This window comes from Macaca nemestrina, chromosome 1 (assembly GCF_043159975.1).
Source record: "Macaca nemestrina isolate mMacNem1 chromosome 1, mMacNem.hap1, whole genome shotgun sequence".
In the NCBI taxonomy this organism is placed as follows: Eukaryota; Metazoa; Chordata; class Mammalia; order Primates; family Cercopithecidae; genus Macaca; species Macaca nemestrina.
The window spans coordinates 211,397,803-211,415,309 of NC_092125.1; the positions used below are offsets into that span (position 1 = coordinate 211,397,803).

General features: G+C 49.8%; 2 long non-coding RNA genes across 3 annotated transcripts; both read right to left on the reverse strand.

Annotated features, from left to right (window-relative positions):
• Positions 1-223: 223 nt before the first annotated feature.
• On the reverse strand, positions 224-2,490 carry LOC139356903 (uncharacterized). The gene is made up of 2 exons (XR_011609430.1): positions 2,311-2,490; positions 224-666 (listed from the first exon to the last, which is right to left on the reverse strand). It is a non-coding gene; the product is annotated as an uncharacterized lncRNA (long non-coding RNA).
• Positions 2,491-9,005: 6,515 nt separating this feature from the next.
• LOC105494408 (uncharacterized) lies at positions 9,006-14,144 on the reverse strand. 2 transcript variants are annotated; one of them, XR_011624946.1, is made up of 4 exons: positions 14,030-14,139; positions 10,358-10,532; positions 9,330-9,502; positions 9,006-9,207 (listed from the first exon to the last, which is right to left on the reverse strand). It is a non-coding gene; the product is annotated as an uncharacterized lncRNA (long non-coding RNA). The 2 variants fall into 2 exon arrangements; XR_011624949.1 differs by lacking the exon at positions 10,358-10,532 and having other exon boundaries at positions 9,008-9,207; positions 14,030-14,144.
• Between the last annotated feature and the right edge of the window lie 3,363 nt (positions 14,145-17,507).

Sequence of the window (17,507 nt, forward strand, 5' to 3'; positions counted from 1 at the left end):
ATAATATTGCATATGTCTGGGTAGTCTCTTGATAGGCTGATCATATTTGAATAAGCAATAAAACAAAAACCTGCATGATTCATAAATTATTATTTGTTCCATCAGTTTTGTCTTTCTTGCCTTTCTTTCAACAAAATAGTAATTGTGTGGTCATAATCAAGATTCTCATGTAATTTCTGTTCTGTTGATGGCAATGTGAAATTAGACAACCTTTCGCAAGTCATTGTATTTCTTAGCTAGTTTTTAATTAATTTCAAGTTGGAAACACTTGCTCTGTTGAGGATGTAGCAACAAATTGTCAATAAAATTCTTAAAGCAATATTTAGATTAGGAAATGAGCCATGAATTTTATGTAGTAAGCTCAAACATTATAATGGGGTTGCATATGATAAATTATGATTATTATGGAAAATGTTACAAGCTGTAAGTTCTTCGTGTAAATCATATCATATATATCATGATTTTTTACTGTCTCTCAAGGCAATATCGAGATCTAACAGCCACGTAAGTAATTGACGTCACATTTTAAGCATGTTACAGCTGGACCTACGTATACACAAATTTAAGAGTAATATCAAAGATTTAATATTGCAAAGTGTTCTTCAGCTTCCCTGTGCAGGTCTTGCAGATGCCATGCTCTTTTTTGAGCACCTCCAGAACCAGGACCTGGAACATAACAAGAAGTAAGGAAAATAGATGTTTGGTTCTAGTGGGAATTTACTGCATTTGTGCTCTCTTAGAGGAAGGATTTAGCAAGTTAATTAATTTGTCTTTTTTCTTACCTAAGAGCGAAAGCTTTTCTTACACTGCTCAGAGCCTCCCTGTGCCCCAAAGCAGCGTCCATCTGCACTGTCAGCAGCCGCACAACACACAGCCTTTGTGGCATTTGGATGCAGTCATCCTTTGTGTCAAGGACATAGAGCAAGAAAAGAGAAGTGAATCCCTTCTGCCTCCTGGGGCCTGAGCAGTGTCAGTCACGAAAGTGGATGTTGAGGGTTACATGGGGTGTGCTGGGCCAAGTGACCAAGACTCCATGTATCCTTTAATAAATTGTGTGTGTTTGTGATCTGGGGGTCCCTGTGCTACTCATGTGTGGTCTAGGCCTGAGGACTGTGGCTGGTGCATGAACTACTCAGAAACCAAGAATAAGTATTTTAAAACACTCGTAGCATTATTGCTACATCCAAGCTCATGTTCACTTTTCTAGTAGTTCATTTTTAAGTAATTATTTTATAAAATGTTCAAAGACAGTGAGAACATGTTTCTCTCATTTCCTGAAATTTTATTACCATTGCTTTAGGATGTATTGACTGTCGTTTCAAAATAGCACACATTGTATATTGGCATCTCTATCGTTGCAAGTTATAAAGCTATTTTTTTTTCGTTGTGGTGAAAAAAAACACATCACATAAAATTTACCATCTTAGCAATGTTTAAGTGTACAGTTCCGTGGTGCTAAGTCTATTCGCGATATTGTGAAATAGATCTCTAAGACTTTGTCATCTTTACAAAAAGATGAAAACTCAGTACCCTTTAAACAACTCCTCTCTCCCCCTCCTCCCCGCCCCTGGTAACCATCATTCTACTATCTGTTTCTATAAATTGGACTGACTTCAGATACCTCATTATGGATTCTTTTTTTTTTTTTTTTGAGATGGAGTTTCACTCTTGTTGCCCAGGCTAGAGTGCAGTGGTGCAATCTCAGCTCACCGCAACCTCTGCCTCCCGGGTTCAAGCGATTCTCCTGCCTCAGCCTCCCGAGTAGCTGGCATTACAGGCATGCGCCACCACACCCAGCTAATTTTGTATTTTTAGTAGAGATGGGGTTTCTCTATGTTGATCAGGCTGGTCTCGAGCTCCCGACTTCAGGTGATCCGCCCACATCAGCCTCCCAAAGTGTTGGGATTACAGGCGTGAGCCACCGTGCCGAGCAGATTCATTTTTATTGTCTCTTGTTAAAGTATCAGTCTGAGACAGATTAGAGGTTTAAAAACCAAAATGGTCCTTTGCCTTAGGTAGTTTGAGAAGCACTGCTCCCAAAATGCAGGGCCTAGGACAGGACCCCTCTTGCCCAGGTCTAAAGGCATTTCTGCTTTACTTCCCTGAGCCTCAGTTTTCCCCAGTGTAAAAAGGGGTGACCAAATGGTGGCCCTCTGAAGGCCTCACAGCCATGTCACCCGGGGATACTCTGGTTACTGAATTCACCGAGTTAGGACTGTCTGGCTGGGCAGCCACCCTCTGTCCCCTCCCGGTGGGCCCTGCTCCAAGTCCCATTTCACGCGCCGAGGACTCCTTTGTCTCCACTGACACCTGGTTTCCTGCCTCTGCAGTCACAGCGGGGCCTTCTCATGGATGACACACGCAGGCTGCTTCCACTGCTTACGTCCTGGCCAAAGGTTTATGGCATTACCCACTAGGTTCACATTCCTCTCTGCTTGACCGTCACTCCTGTTTTCCATGAGTCACACGGGGCTGAAAGAGATGAGTTGATGTTGACGAGGATGCAACCAAGCGAGGATCCCACATTCCAGAATTTCAGAGCTGAGGGCTTGATTCTATTTTTTCTCTTATTTCACAGTGATGCACATTTACTGCCAAACAACCCCAAAAGATCTCTCTGTCTCCTACAATCCAAGCATCTAATGATAACTACCTTTATTTATTTATTTGCGGTTTGTTTTTTGAGACAGAGTCTCATTCTGTTGCCCAGGCTGGAGTGCAGTGGTTCTATCTCAGCTGACTGCCACCTCTGCCTCCTGGGTTCAAGTGATTCTCTACTCAGTCTCCTGAGTAGCTCAGACTGCAGGTGCCTGCTGCCATGCCCAGCTGATTTTTGTGTTTTTAGTAGAGACTGGGTTTTACCACGTTGTCCAGCTGGTCTCCAACTCCTGACCTCAAGCAACCTGCTGGCCTTGGCCTCCCAAAGTGCTGGGATTACAGGCGTGAGCCATAACTACCTTTAATATTTTAGTAAATACTGGTTGAGCATCCCAGATCTCAAAGCTGAAAATCCAAAATCCAAAATACTTCTGGTCCTAAGTATTTCAGACAAGGGATGTTCAACCTGTATCTTGCTTGTTTTCTTCCATATACTTTTAAGACAATGTTAACAAGAATGTGTTGCTTCTACTGTTTCTAACCTGCTTTTTCCATCCAACCATGAATATTTTTCTACATCTATAAATGTGCTGCTACATCATCAGTATGAGTGGCTGCAGAGTATTCCCTTGTGTATATGTTTGGCAGGACCAGTGTCCTCTCTCTCTCTCTTTCTCTTTCTCACTATTTTGAATAATAAATAACATTCCTGTATTCAATTTCTTCATTATTTCCATAGGATAAAATCCTAGAGGTGAAGTCTCTAAGCCAAGGGATATGCATACCATATTTAAAAGACTTTGGCTACAGGATTTGACAGTATTGATTAACACTGCTGATCAAAAACATCAGGAGTGTCCATTTCAGCTCATGCCTGCCAACATTGGGTATTATCACTTTTTATTTAATTGTTGTTTTAATTTGTATTTCCTTTGGAGATGTCACGGACGTGTTTTCCTTATGCTTATTGGTCAATTATACTGAAACAGATTTTGGAACTTATCATCCAGCTTTTAATTTTGATGTGAAATGTGAAAACAGGCACAGAGGTGAGGAGCTGCTTCTTCAAGCAGGTTAGGGATAGATCAGAATGGAAACCAGGTTTTCTGATGTCCAGGTGAGGGGGATGTTTCTCCATGATTCTGGGGCCCCCCAGGTTGATAGAGGGAGATAAGATTATAAACTGAGAATGGAAAACACCCCTTCAGTGTTCCCTGTCATTGTGTGACATTAGACAAGTGACTTCAGACTCCTTCTCTCTGAGCCTCAGACTTCTCACCTGTAAAATGAGAAGGCTGGATGAAATCGATTGCTCAGGTCTGTTTTTTTTTTTTTTTTTTTTTTTTTTTTTTAAAGACAGAGTCTTGCTCTGTTACCCAGGCTGGAGTGCAGTGGCACCATCTCAGCTCACTGCAACCTGTGCCTCCCAGATTCGAGCAATTCTCCTGCCTCAGCCTCCCGAGTAGCTGGGACTACAGGCGCATGCCACCACGCATGGCTAATTTTTTGTATTTTTAGTAGAGACAGGGTTTCACCATGTTGGCCAGGCTGGTCTTGAACTCCTGACCTCGTGATCCACCTGCCTTGGCCTCCCAAAATGGCAGGATTACAGGCATGAGCCACCGCACCCGGCTGATTGTTCAGGTCTTATTCAGCGCTGAGATTAAGGCTATGATGCCATCTCCAGGTCCCTTCCGAGCTCTAATAGTTACAATGAACATCTTGCATGTGTACAGTACTTTACAGTTTGCAAAACATTTCTGTGAAGCAGGGAGGAGAGGTATTGTCGTTAACCCCATCTCACAAGTAAGCAAACTGAGGCTCAGAGAGTTCAAATGGCTTAACCTATGTGAGTCACTACGACTTCAGTGAATTCCTCAGCCATCCCGCAACAGGCCTTCTAGCAAGATAGCTGCCTTGAAGCTCCTCTATATAGAAATTCTGGACCCACCACTATTTGTCCACCTGTCACAGGCTACTCATTCAGCTCCAGGATTCACTGAGCAACTACTCTATGCTAGGCTCTATGCCAGGGATGGGGATGCAGAGACCAGCATGGGGCTTCAGTCTTCTGGGGAAGACACACCAAAACAGACCATTTCAACAGAGGGTGATGGGTGCTCTGAAATGCTTTGACAGAGGGCAGTGTGAGAATGATAGGAGCAGAGAGGGGCATCCAGCTCAGATGAGAGGCATCTGGGCAGGCTTCCTGGAAGAGGTGATGCCTGACTCTCATCTTGAAGAGGGAATTAGGCAATAGTCAGGTGAAGAAGGACAAGGAAGGTATTTGGGGCAGAGGGACAGAGTGGGCAGAGAATTGGAGACAAAGAGGGAACAGCACCTTCGGGCAACTTTAAAAAAGCCATGGGGCTTGGACTAAATCCAGTGGGCAGTGAGGAGTCAAGGAAGGGTCTGGGTGGGGAGGGGGACATCTTCATTTATTTGTTCAGTAAGCATATGTTGAGTGCCAGAGCCTACTACGCTGAATGCCAGGCACAGCGCCAGGCCCTGATTGAGAGTAAGACAGATAAGACCCTTGTCCTCACAACCTACGCCTCTGACAATCAATTCTAGAACCGTGATTCTCAAACTTTTTGCTGTCAGTATCCTTCTATACTCTTCAAAACTTTTTGAGGAAGAGCCGTCACTTATATGGTTTATTGATACAATCCATGGACATGATATTTACGTGTATTGAAAATTAAGACGGGCCATGTACTGTGGCTCACGCCTGTAATCCCAGCACTTTGGGAGGCCAAGGCAGGCGGATCACAAGGTCAGGAGTTCGAGACCATCTTGGCCAACATGGTGAAACCTTGTCTCTACTAAAAATACAAAAATTAGCCAGGCATTGTGGTGGGCGCCTGTAGTCCCAGCCACTCGGGAGACCGAGACAGTAGAATCGCTTGAACCCAGGAGATGGAGATTGTAGTGAGCCAAGATTGCGCCACTGCACTCCAGCCTGGACAACAGAGCAAGACTCCATCTCAAAAAAAAAAAAAAAAAAAAGGAAAAGAAAAAAGAAAATTAAGACTGAGGAAATGTGAACATTTTTATCTATAAATTCATTTCCAAATAATAATAACAAACCCATTCCATGTTTAAGTGAATAATATATTTTATGAAAAATAACTATTTTCCCAAATAAAAGTATTTAGTGGACAGAATACCACTGTTTCACATTTTTCCACATCTCTTTTATGTCTGGCTTATGATTTTGAAAAAAGTTTGACCTTGAAAATTCCCCGTAAAGGTCTTGGGGATCCCGGGTCACACTCTGAGGAAGATGAATTGGATGAGGGGAAATCTGGGAGACGGTGAGACTGGTGAAGGGGCAGCTTTTAGGGATGGGATGGGAGCTAGGGCACAGGAGAGCAGGGGCAGGTTTGAGAGAAGGCAGTGGGCTGGGAGGCAGGGCCTGGGTGCCTGTTGCTGGCTGCCAAGACAGGGCCGCAGTCGCAGTCGGGGAGCAGGTCTGGGGAGGAGATGATAAACGGGAATGCACTGGGTTTGAAGTGTCTGTGGACTCCCACATACAGTGCCCAGAGACAGGCCTGGCCGAGGAGGGAATGAGTTTGTGTAGGAGGGAGAGTGTCGCTGAGGACAGAGCTGTCAGGACCAGGAATGAAAGGGCTTCAAGGGGGATGGGAAGGAGAGTGTGGCCTGGGGGCTGTGCGCCAGCCAGACAGGGGCTGCTGTGGGAGGATGGGAGGGTCTGTCTCCTCCCAGCCTTGCTGAGCAAAAATGCTGCATAATCCAAGCCAGTTTCCAGGAGGAGCAGCCAAGGAGGGGCCCTGCCAGGGCTCAGCCTGAAGGGGAACTGGGGACAGGGAAGGAGGAACGGGCTGGAGGCCCCGGGGCTAGGAGATGATGCTGGAGGTGTGCGACGGACCCAGACGGGGTGGGAAATACTCATGGGAGAAGCATCCAGGGTCTCAGCGAGAAAGCAACCGGAGGGGTTCTCTCCATCTTTGAGTCGCTGGTGTGTTTTGAGAATTCAGACGCCTTGCCAGCGCCTCCCCAGAGGCAGGTGCTAGGTCAGACAATCGCAATGTGTGTCCTCCCAGCATCAAGACATGGGCCTGGCCCTCTGTGCCGATACTGTTCTATGCAGTCTCTTTTGTTGGATTTGAGTGGAAGAAAGCCAATCCCAGAATGCCCTGATCCTTCCCCAGGCAATTGGGCGGGTTCTGCCCGTGTGCTAGCCCCACGCTGTTTGCTGGGGAAGAACTGGCCCACAAGGACCCCCAAGACACTTGGGTGAGATAAGCAGGGACCCATGACAGTAGCTAATAGTGAATACTTACTATGCACCTTACTGTTCCTTAAGAGGACTAATTCAATTAGTTCTCACAGCAAATCCTGAGTGGTAAGAACTATTGTTATCCCCATTCTAAGGGTAAGGAACTGAGAGACAGAGAGGTCAACTGGCTTTCTCAGGGTTTGAACGCAGACAGCCTGTCCCCAGAGCATGACACTTACCCACTGTCCACTGCCAGTGTGACTCAGGAGTGCCATACCGCACTAGGAAGCCCTATGGTGGCAGCCACAGAAAGGGCTGGGGGAGATCTGAGGAGTGCATTCTCCCAACTGGGGGACGTCAGGAAGGCTTCCTGGAGGAGATGCCATATAACAAATAATTAGCCAGGCAAAGGGGGTCGAAGCAGGAAGCATAGAGGAAACAGCATATGCAAAGGCCATGAGAAGGTTGGGGAGAACGTGGCTTCTTCAAAGAGCTGCAGAGGGGTGCCCTGTGGCATGGAAAGGCGAGGGGCCAAGGGAGAGCAAGGACGCTGCTGAGTGTGTGGGGCTGTACCAGCACGAAGGGTCAGGCATCCAGGCTTGGAAAGGTATGAACACAGAGATGGATCCACATCTGCATCTGGAGGTGCTGCAGGCTCCTCAAACCCCACATCCCCAAACCGAAGCCATCCCCTTCCCTGGCCCCTGCCCTGCTTATACCCCGTGTCCTCCCTCTCAGGGATGTCCCACCAACCTCCTGCTTGCAAAAGATGGAAACCCAGATATCACCCTGGCGCCTTCCCCTTCCCTACGCTACTCTTTTCAACCAGTTGCCAGCTCCTGCCACTCCACTCTTTCCACCCTCTGCCACCCCGAAGTCCAAGCTGCCTGGGCCCTGCTGCGGCTCCAGCTGGATTTTGCTCAGGTTTGGGCTGCCCATCTCCATATGGGGACTAACGTGGTCTCCACCACATCTCTCTGCTATTCACAACCTTCAGCGGCTGTCCAAGGCTCGCAGGATGAATCTGAGCTCCTTGGCCCGGTCTGGCCCTTCCTGCCTCACCCACCCTCTCTAATCCAGGCCATCTGAATTTTTTTTTGGTTTCATGGACGTGCTGTGCACTTGTTGGCTCTCAGCCTTTGCACACTCTGCCTGGAAGTCCCCTGGCCCCTCTCCCCAGCAGCCCGTGCACAGCCCCACCCTTTGGCTCCTGCGTTTCAATAGTCCCTCTACTGACTTCCCCATCATCATGTCACACATGATGTTAACTATTTTCTCATCAGTTTCTCTAGATCAATGGAAAGCTGCATGAAAGGAAAGTCTGTCTCTCCCCCAGCACGCAGCACTGAGCCGTGTGCTTAGCAGAGACTCAGAGCTGAGTAATACTTGTTGAATGAATGAATGAGTGAATGAGTGAATGAGTGAATGAATGAATGAGTGAATGAGTGAATGAATGAATGAGGCATGATGCCTGATCCAAAGGAGCTCAGAAGCTCCAAGACAGACCTTACAATACAGACTGCTATGAGGTTCCCCCACTCCCTGCCACCAGGGAGAACAGCATGGCAGGGGGAGCTAGAAGAAGGCAGAGGAGGGAGCAGCAAACTTTCAGGGAATTTCTTTACAATACAGGTGACATTCTCTGCTGTATCTTGAAGGATGAATAGGAGTTTACTAGGCAGAGAATCAGGGAAAGAAGAGCGTTTTTTCTTTTTCTTTTTTTTTTTTTTTTGAGATGGAGCCTCACTTTGTCGCCCAGGCTGGAGTGCAGTGGCGTGATCTCGGCTCACTGCCACCTCTGTCTCCTACCTCAGCCTTCCGAGTAGCTGGGATTACAGGCGCATGCCACTATGCCCAACTAATTTTTGCACTTTTAGTAAAGACAGGGTTTCACCACGCTGGCCAGGCTGGTCTCAAACTCCTGACCTCAGGTGATCTGCCCACCTTGGTCTCCCAGAATGCTGGGATTACAGGCGTGAGCCACCGTGCCCGGCCTGAAGAGCACAGTCTTCCTTACCATTATTATTGGCTAATGATGCCTGGGATGGGCATGAAGGTTATTGGTCCAGCAGGGAAGGTGGGGAGGGCAAGAAGTTGTGTACTTGTCATCTGAGGGTGGCTCACACTGCCTTCCTTGGAGTTTTCCAGATAAGAAAATAGTGTAAGTCAGGACACCAAGTTGGCTAGAGTGAATAAATGGAGTTTATGGATGCACATCATTGAAATGACCAGAAGTGAACTTCAGGTGTGGCTGGATCCAGGTTCTCAAGTGATGTCATCAGACACAGGGAAGAGGCCATGTGAAGACAGAGGCAGAGATATGAACGATTCCACCACCAGCCAAGGAACGCCAGGGCCACCGGAAGCTGGAAAAGACAAGGAAGGATTCTTCCCCAAGTCTTCAGAGGAAGCAGGCCTCCCCATGCCTCGATTCCAGACGTTCAGCCTCCGCAACTGCGAGACAATCCATGCGTGTTGTTTTGAGCACCTGGTTTGTGTTATCTTATTGCGGCAGCTCTGGAAGACTGATAACCATCTGAAATGAGACATGATCGTATTTATTTATGGATTTATTCTTCATCCTTCTCAAGGGATCTGCTCCGTAAGGCCAGATGCCATCTGGTTTTGTCTCTGCTGTGTCCCTCATGTCTGGAACAGTACCTGTTGCATAGGAGATGCTCATGAAGGATTCCGTCGAATCAAAGAACCCTGGACTCTGCATGCTGGAAGGATCTGTCTAGTCCAGCCCCAACCTGCTTTCCAGCCAGGCCCTCCTCGGGCCCCTCCATCCCACTTCCCACACATTTTGCTTTTGACAAATGACTCTGGTGACAGACCATGTTCCCACCACCCAGATACACACAGTGGCTCATGTTATCCTTGAAGAGGCAGCGCAGCCCAGTAGCGACAAGCTTGGAGGTACGGGGACCCCAGAGCCAGGTTCAGTGGTGTCTGGCTTGCCCTGTGGCGATCCCCCAGCAGGTCCCTGTGCCTCTCTTTCCTCCCCTGGAAAACAGGGACAGAATCCCAGCCTCTCAGAGTTACTGTCAGTGCCTGCCAGTAGGTGCTCAATCATGGTAGCTGTGGGCCCAGTGTAGTGGCTCACTCCTGGAATCCCAGCACTTTGGGAGCCCGAGGCAGGTAGATCACTTGAGGCCAGGAGTTCAAGACCAGCCTGGCCTACATGGAGAAAACCCGTCTCTACTAAAAATACAAAAATTAGCCGGGCATAGTGGTACATGCTGTACTCCAAGTTACTCAAGAGGCTGAGGCTGGAGAATCGCTTGAACCTGGGACGCAGAGGTTGCAGTGAGCCGGGATAGCACTACTGCACTGCAGCTTGGGCAACACAGCAAGACTCCAACTTAAAAAAACAACAACAAAAAAGGTAGCTGTGGTCAACTCTCCTTGGATGTCCCATCTTCCCTGTGAGGCTGACCCGAACCCAGTCCTCCTGCAGGAAGCCCTCCCTGACTAACCCCACCCTCGGGCCGGCTCTCCCTAGCACAGACTCACTGAACAGCTCCCCTGCTGCTCAGCACAGTCTGGGACGGTGAATTCTCTGTTGGCGCACACGTGGCCTATCTCCATAGCCGCCTCAGCCGTTGGCCATGTTTTAATGAGGACTTCTCTTTGTAAATAAGGAAGCAGGCCTTTGATCTCCCTTCTGGAATCGGCTGTCTTTGATAGCCTGCACTGAGGAACTTAAACGTCGGGCTGGAATTCAAGTCTGGGCATTGCTGCCACTCGCCACCAACCCTGGGCAGGTTGCCTCCCTTCTCCCAGCCTCAGTTTCCCCCTAAGTAGAAAGGGCCTGGGTGGGGCAGACAGTCTGTGGTCCATAAATTAGCCGATCCATGAATTCAGCAAAATACCACCTTAGCGCCAGTTTCTGTGGTAACCTCCCTTTCTTTAATTTCAAGCACAAATCAGCAATTAGCTCCAGTTCCCTGATGAGGGATAATGAGGCCAGGAGAGGTAAAGGGACTTCTCCAACACCCTCAGTCAGGCGTGAAGCAGAGCGGGGATTAGGACCTAGGTTGTCTGACTCCTGGTCTCGCTTATTTCTGTGACCTCTCACCCTCCAAGGCCAAGGTTAACTGGGAATGCTTTGGTCCACTGGTGACATTTTGGAGTCAGTCCAAGTCAGGACATCCCTAGGCCTGCTCTGCTCTGCTCTATTCTGGGAGGGGGACAGTCTGAGAGCTTTGGGCAGGAGGTCAGGCAGTAGGATTTGGAGGGGGGACCATTTTCAAAGGTGAATACAGTTCTTATGCATCCCTCAAAGGGTTCCGTGGCTCTGGTTCTGGGCGGCAGGGCATTTGTGGAGGCCATGTTCTTCATGGGTGCCCACTCCACACACAGAGGAAGAGACGAGACTTGGAGGAGAAAAGGAGTTGCATAAGGTTGGTGACAGGGCTGGAACTGACCCCAAACCATGGCCTGTCTTGCACTAACTGCACCCCCATACCCCAGAGGGGGCCTGTCAGTGGGGGACGCTCCCAGCAACCCCCTGGTACATAGAAGGGAGCAGAAACAGGCTCAAAGCCACACAGTCAGGTTCCCTGGGAACAGGGTCATGGGCAAGAGTTGGGGGAGGGAGGAGCAGCTGGAAGCGGAAAGACGGTGATGTGAGAGAGATTAAAAGAGACATGAAGAGAAAAAAAGAGACAAAGAGAGGGCAAGCAGGGGGAAAAGATGGAAGGAAGGAGGGAGGAGGGGTGGAGAGGGAGGAAGGGAAGAGAAAAGAGAGAGAGAATGAATAATGGATTCATTTCCATTTTCTGAGCAGAACCCATTTCCAGATCTAGGGGAATGCCAAGGGCAGAGTGGCTAACTCAGCCGGCTCGATGGGAGCATAGGGACCATCGCCTCCTTGTCCCCTTGTCCCCTGCATGGCTCCTTGGTGGACAAGGCATGGAGCAAGGCTGGTGGGATTCAGGGCCAGATCCCACTGAGGGATGGGAGAGGGTGACTGGGGGGCCTGGGCCATGCTCAAGAGCTGAGTGATCTTCAGTGAGCCACAGCCCCTCTCCCGAGCCTCAGGTTCCAAATCTGCAAAACAGCCAGAGCTGGGGTTGCGTGTGTGTGTGTATGGGTGTGCGCATGTGTGTATGTGTGTGTCTCTGTGGGGGCGTGTGTGTGTGGATATATGTGTGTATATGTAAGTGCATGTGTGCATGTGTGTATTTATGTGTGGTGTGTGTGGTTATGTGAGAGAGAGTGTATGTGTGCATGTGTGTATATATGTGCATGTGTGTGTGCATGTGTGTATGTATTTGTGTGGTGTGTGTGAGTGTGTTGTGGTTATGTGTGTGTTTGAGGGTGTGTATATCTGTGTGTATATATGTGTGTGTGCATGTGTGTATGTGTGTGTCTCTGGGGAGATATGTGTGTATGTGGTTATGTGTATCTGTGTGTGAGTATATGTCTGTGTGTGTGTGAGTGTGTATATGTATGTGTGTATGTATTTGTGTGTGGTGTGTGTGGTTTGTGTGTGTGTATGTGTGTGCATGTGTATATGTGTCTCTGGAGGGATGTGTATGTGGTTATGTGTGTATGTGTGTGAGCATGTATGTGTGTATGTGTGTGTGTGTATATGTATGTGCATGTGTGTGTGCATGTGTGTTTGTATTTGTGGTGTGTCTATGTGTATGTGAGAGTGTGTATGTCTGTATGTGTGTGTGCATGTGTGTATGTGTGTCTGTGGGGGGATATGTGTGTGTGCATGTGGTTGTGTGTGTGAGAGTGTATGTGTGTATGAGTGTGCGTGTGAGTGTATGTGTGCATATGTATGTCCGTGTGTGTATGTGTATGTGTGCATGTGTGTATTTGTGGTAAGTGAGATGTGTGTGAATGTGTGTGACAGTGACATCTGTGTATGTGTGTGCATGTGTGTCTGGGTGGGGTGTGTGTCTGGGTGGGGTGTGTGTGTGCATGTGTGGTTATGTGCACGTGTGTGTATGTGGGGAGTATATGTGTGCGTGCATGTGTGTGGTTATGTGTGTATGTGTGCATATGTATGTGTATATTTGTGTGTGCACACGTGTGTGTGTACGCATGTGCAAATATATGTGTGTGTGTACGTGTGTGTGTGTGTGTGTGTGTAGGAGGCAGCATTTGGGCTCTGATGTTCTGGATGCCACCACGCCTGGGCAGTGGGCCGCTCGTGGGTGGGAGGTGGGGCAGCTGGTCGATAGCTCCCTCCCTGGGTGGATTCAGCCTGGGCCCCAGCTGCGGCCTCCCACGCATCCATTGCCTCCCTCCCCCTTTCTCCAGCTCCTTCCTTACTCTGCCAAACCAATCCCAACCATGGAAAAAAGAAGTGTTTGGGGCCAGCCATTAGTGGGCGGAAATTCTTTGTTTCCTTCTCTTCCTGGTCTGGGATCCATCCTGCTCTGGGCCAAGTAATACCAATAGTAGCAGCCATTATTGGGTGCCTACTGTGTGCCGGGCCTGAGCTAAAGTCTTTAGCAGATCATCTCATCAAACCCTCAGAACTACGCCCTTCACAGATCCCCACTTTCCATAGGAGGAAATCGAGGCTCCGGGGGGTGAAGTGACTGGCCTGAGGGCCCATGCTAGGGGCTGGCAGGGCCCAAGGTTGCACATGAGTGATAGGGGTTGGGACCAGAATGCAGGGGAGTGGTAGAGCCAGGACTTGATCTGGTCTGTGCTCTTGGGCAGTCACCACCAGCCTATAGACTTCAGTTTCCCCATCTGTTAAAAGAGTTGCTGTAAGAAATGGAGATGGTTGTAGAGCCCCTGGCACGGAGTGGCTCAGCAAACTTCAGCTACGTGGATGAAAGAATTCAGATTCAGCCTCCAGCTGAGATCCCAGCTCTGCCACATCGCAGCTGGGTGACCCTGGGCAACTGACTTAGCCTTACTGAGTCCCTTTATAAAATAGGGTGCTTCAAGGAAAGGACAGGGGTGTGTAGAAAGGACCCCACTGAGCGCCTGGCACAGGAGGAAGGACCTTTGATCCCAGCCCCTCCCTGCCTCTCCCCTTCTCCTTGTAGGGGTGTGGGAAGGGAAGGCGTGGGGCAGGAGGGGATTAGCCCTGGGTCCCCCTCCTGGGGCGGCGCTTTTAACCATGGTCTCCCCCGGGGATCAGCCCTGCCCCCTCCCAGGCCCCTGGCCAGGCCTGTGTTTGCCGTGGGGATCTGGGCTGGCCCGGGCCCCTGCCTTTCATTCCCGAGCAGCTTTTGCTTGCTTTGCGCGCCGTGGGGCCGGGCGGCGGTTATGCCCGCTCCCCAGGAGCAGATGGGCCACAGTGGGAAAGCCGGCGGCTGGCCCTAAGAGGATTGGCGGCCTTTCTTCCCTCCCTTTGTGACGCTCCCCGAGGGCCGCCGACGCACAGACCACAAAGGCCGCTTGTTTGGTCGCCTCTGGGGGCGCAGGGGTCACAGCTGACAGCGGCGCCCTTGGAGAGGGTGGCACCCCAGTGAGTGGCAGAGCCCGGAGCACCTGGAGCACCCAGGCTGGGGAAAGACGGAGGAATCCTTGTCTCCTCCGCACCTCCCAGGATTTCCCAGGGAGCACTCTTGCATGCAGGGGAGAGGTGCTGGGAATGGTGGGGGACTCCCCTGTCCTTTAGAGGGGGCAGGCCCAGAGAGGGTCTGTCTACACGCCCCCATCACCTCACTGAGAGCTCCAGGCCCAGACAGGTCTGTGACTCAGCCAAGTCACACAGCAAGTTAGTCACCAACCAGGACTCACTCCTAGGGTCCCCAGCACCCAGCAAAGCTCCCCGCCATCTTGGAAATATGGTCTCCCTTTCCTGCCTGTTTACTCCACCTGGCTGTGGGGACCAGGCAAATCTGAGAAAGGGAAGGCTGGGGGCAGCAGAAACTGGAGGGACTTAGCAAGCTGAAGCCTGAGGACCCAAGAATAGCCCCCGAAGGGGCATCTGACAGTAGTTTGAGGCCAAGCTCCTAGCGAGAGATGGAAGCGGGGGAGAGGAAAAGGGCAAGAAATATGTCACCCATGAGCTTATTTTAAAAAACTGTTGGCTGGGCGCGGTGGTTCATGCCTGTAATTCTAGCACTTTGGGAGACTGAGGCAGGTGGATCGCCTGAGGTCAAGAGTTTGTGACCAGTCTGGCCAACATGGTGAAACCCCGTCTCTACTAAAAATGCAGACATTTTATGCGGAGATCACGCCACTGCACTCCAACCTGGGTGACAGAGCGAGACTCCGTGTAAAAAAAAAATTGTTGCGTGCCTGCTCTGTGGTGGGAACTGAGAAAATCAGAGAAATCAGATCCGGCTCAGTGCTTGGGGCCCTCTGTGCACTAGGAAGACAGATTTGTAGGCAACAGGCTCTAGCCCAGTTTCTCAGCCTTGAGAAAGTGACATTTGGGGCAGATAACTCCTGGTTGGGGACTGTCCTGTGCATTGCAGGAGGTGTTACAGCATCCTTGGCCCCCACCACCAGATCTCAGCAGCACCCCTGTGACCCCCAAAAGGTCTCCAGACATTGTCAAATGTCCCCTGAGGGAGGCCAACCCCGGTTGAGAAACATTGGTCTAGACCATAATCCTGGTCATTTGTTCATTCATTCAGCACATGTCAAGTTCATGCCTGTTGCATTTGCCTCTTTGAGGAGAAAGTGAAATAATTAATGCAGGGATGACATAGGGGTGAGGGTTACCGGGAGGCTCCTGAAGAGGTGACATTTGAGCCAGGCCTAGAAGGAGATGCTGGGACAGAGAAGATGGGAAAGAGGACATTGTAGGCCGAATGAGCAAAATGGACATTCTGAATTCATTCCCTGGAGATACTCTGAGGGCCTGCTGTGTGCCGGGCATCTCTGGTGATACCAATGAACCGAGATAGCCCTTTTCCAGCATGCAGAGGCTCAGGGCATGCCGAGAAAGGTCTGCACCCAGTCTGGAGGCCGTGGAGGGATCATGAAGTGCTTCCCAGGGAAGGGGAGACGGGGGCTACATCTTGAGCCTGAGCAGGCAGGAGATGGGCAGGCAGGAGAAGGAAGGAAGAGATGCAGGCAGAGGAGGCAGCCCCTGCCCAGGCGGCAGAGCCTGGGAGCCCAAGGCTTTGGGGGAACTGCAAGGAGGCAGCTGGAACCGGGGCATAGCATTCTGACAGTGGAGATGGGGACATGAGGCTGGAGTGGGAGATGGGAAGAGGGACCTAGCTGAAGAGCCTGGACTGGATACTGAGTCACTGGGGAGCTATGGAGAGCATTTGAGTGGAAGCATATTTTTGTTTTAGAAAAATCACTGTGGCTGCGGTGAGAAGATGGTTGGAGGGGAGCAGGCAAGAGGCAGGGGGACATTTGCAGTGGTTCAAGAATGAGATCAGGGTGGCCGTGCACAGGGCGTGCAGGCGACGATCCCACAGACACCCGGGAGATGAAGGCGTTAGGATATGGGCTTGAATGTGGGGTTGAGGGAGCTGGAGGAGGCATCTGGGCAGATGATGGGTGTCTAGCAGGGGATCCCTGAAGTGAATCACCAGATTAGAAACACCAGATAAAAGACCGAGCAGAGAAAGATGTCTGTGGGTCTCAATACGAATTGTTTTTGAAACTTTGCCCTTATGCTCATCTTTAAATATTGATAACCAACATTTCTAAAGAGCTTAATGCTCTGTGCCAGGCACTGTTCCTAATGCTTCATGTACATTCACTCATTGAGTCTTTAAAACGATGCCTTGAGGGAGGTGCTTTCCATTATCTCCATTTTGCAGATAAAGAAGCTGAAGCACAGAGAAGCAACTTGTCCAAGGTTAAACAGCTAGCAAGTGGCTGAGCCAGGATTTGAACTCAGGCAGTTTGGCTTAGAGTTTGTGCTGTCTGCTGTGCTGTACTACCAAAACGCAGAGTTTGTTTAAAGTCTGCTTAATTTTGGCTATTTATAAAGTCCTGTAATCTTAATATAAAAGTAAAAAAGCAATGGCATTTTGTAGGTTGTGGTGGTGGAATGTAAAAGTGGAATATCATCTTCTGGAATCTCAGGGAATAGTTGGAAAGTGACTACTGCCACCTGGTGGCAGTGTACCCCAAGTAGCGCCACGACAAAGGCTAAACCCAGTTTCTTTCAGTATTACATTTATGAAACTCCAGGCCAGGGTGATAAGAACTTACTAGTAATATATACACTACTATTATGAAAAAGGTGTCCTCTACGAGGGGGCAGGAAGAAAGAGAGGAGGCTGCGGGGTATATACTCTGAGGGACTGTGATTGTGGGGACTCAGGATGAGGTTGCCATGTCCTGTCCAGACCCTCTCACTAGTTCCCTAGACGACCAGCACTAGGCATTTCTGAAACAGCTGGTGGGAGCTAGGGGTGGGGTGGGGTGTTACTCTGCAAACATGGGCTGTACCCATGACCCCGACCTTCTAATCCCAGGGCTTAACTGACTTCATTAACTCCAGGGGGCTTGAGAGAGACCCCTCCCCAAAATCATTCTCTGATAAACCATACTCAGAAAAGTCCCATTCCTGGGAGCCATGCTGGAAAACCTCCTGCCTGAAGACAGGGGACCATAGGTGACGCTCGTTGGCTGCAAACCCTCTGCTGAGTGGTGAAAGGGCTGGGTCTGCCCCACCCCCTGCCTGCCAAGGGGCAGTGAGGGAGAAAACTGGGTGAAAGCAGAGCATGCTGGGTAGCCCGGCCAGGAGCTGAGCGGTCCAGCCTCC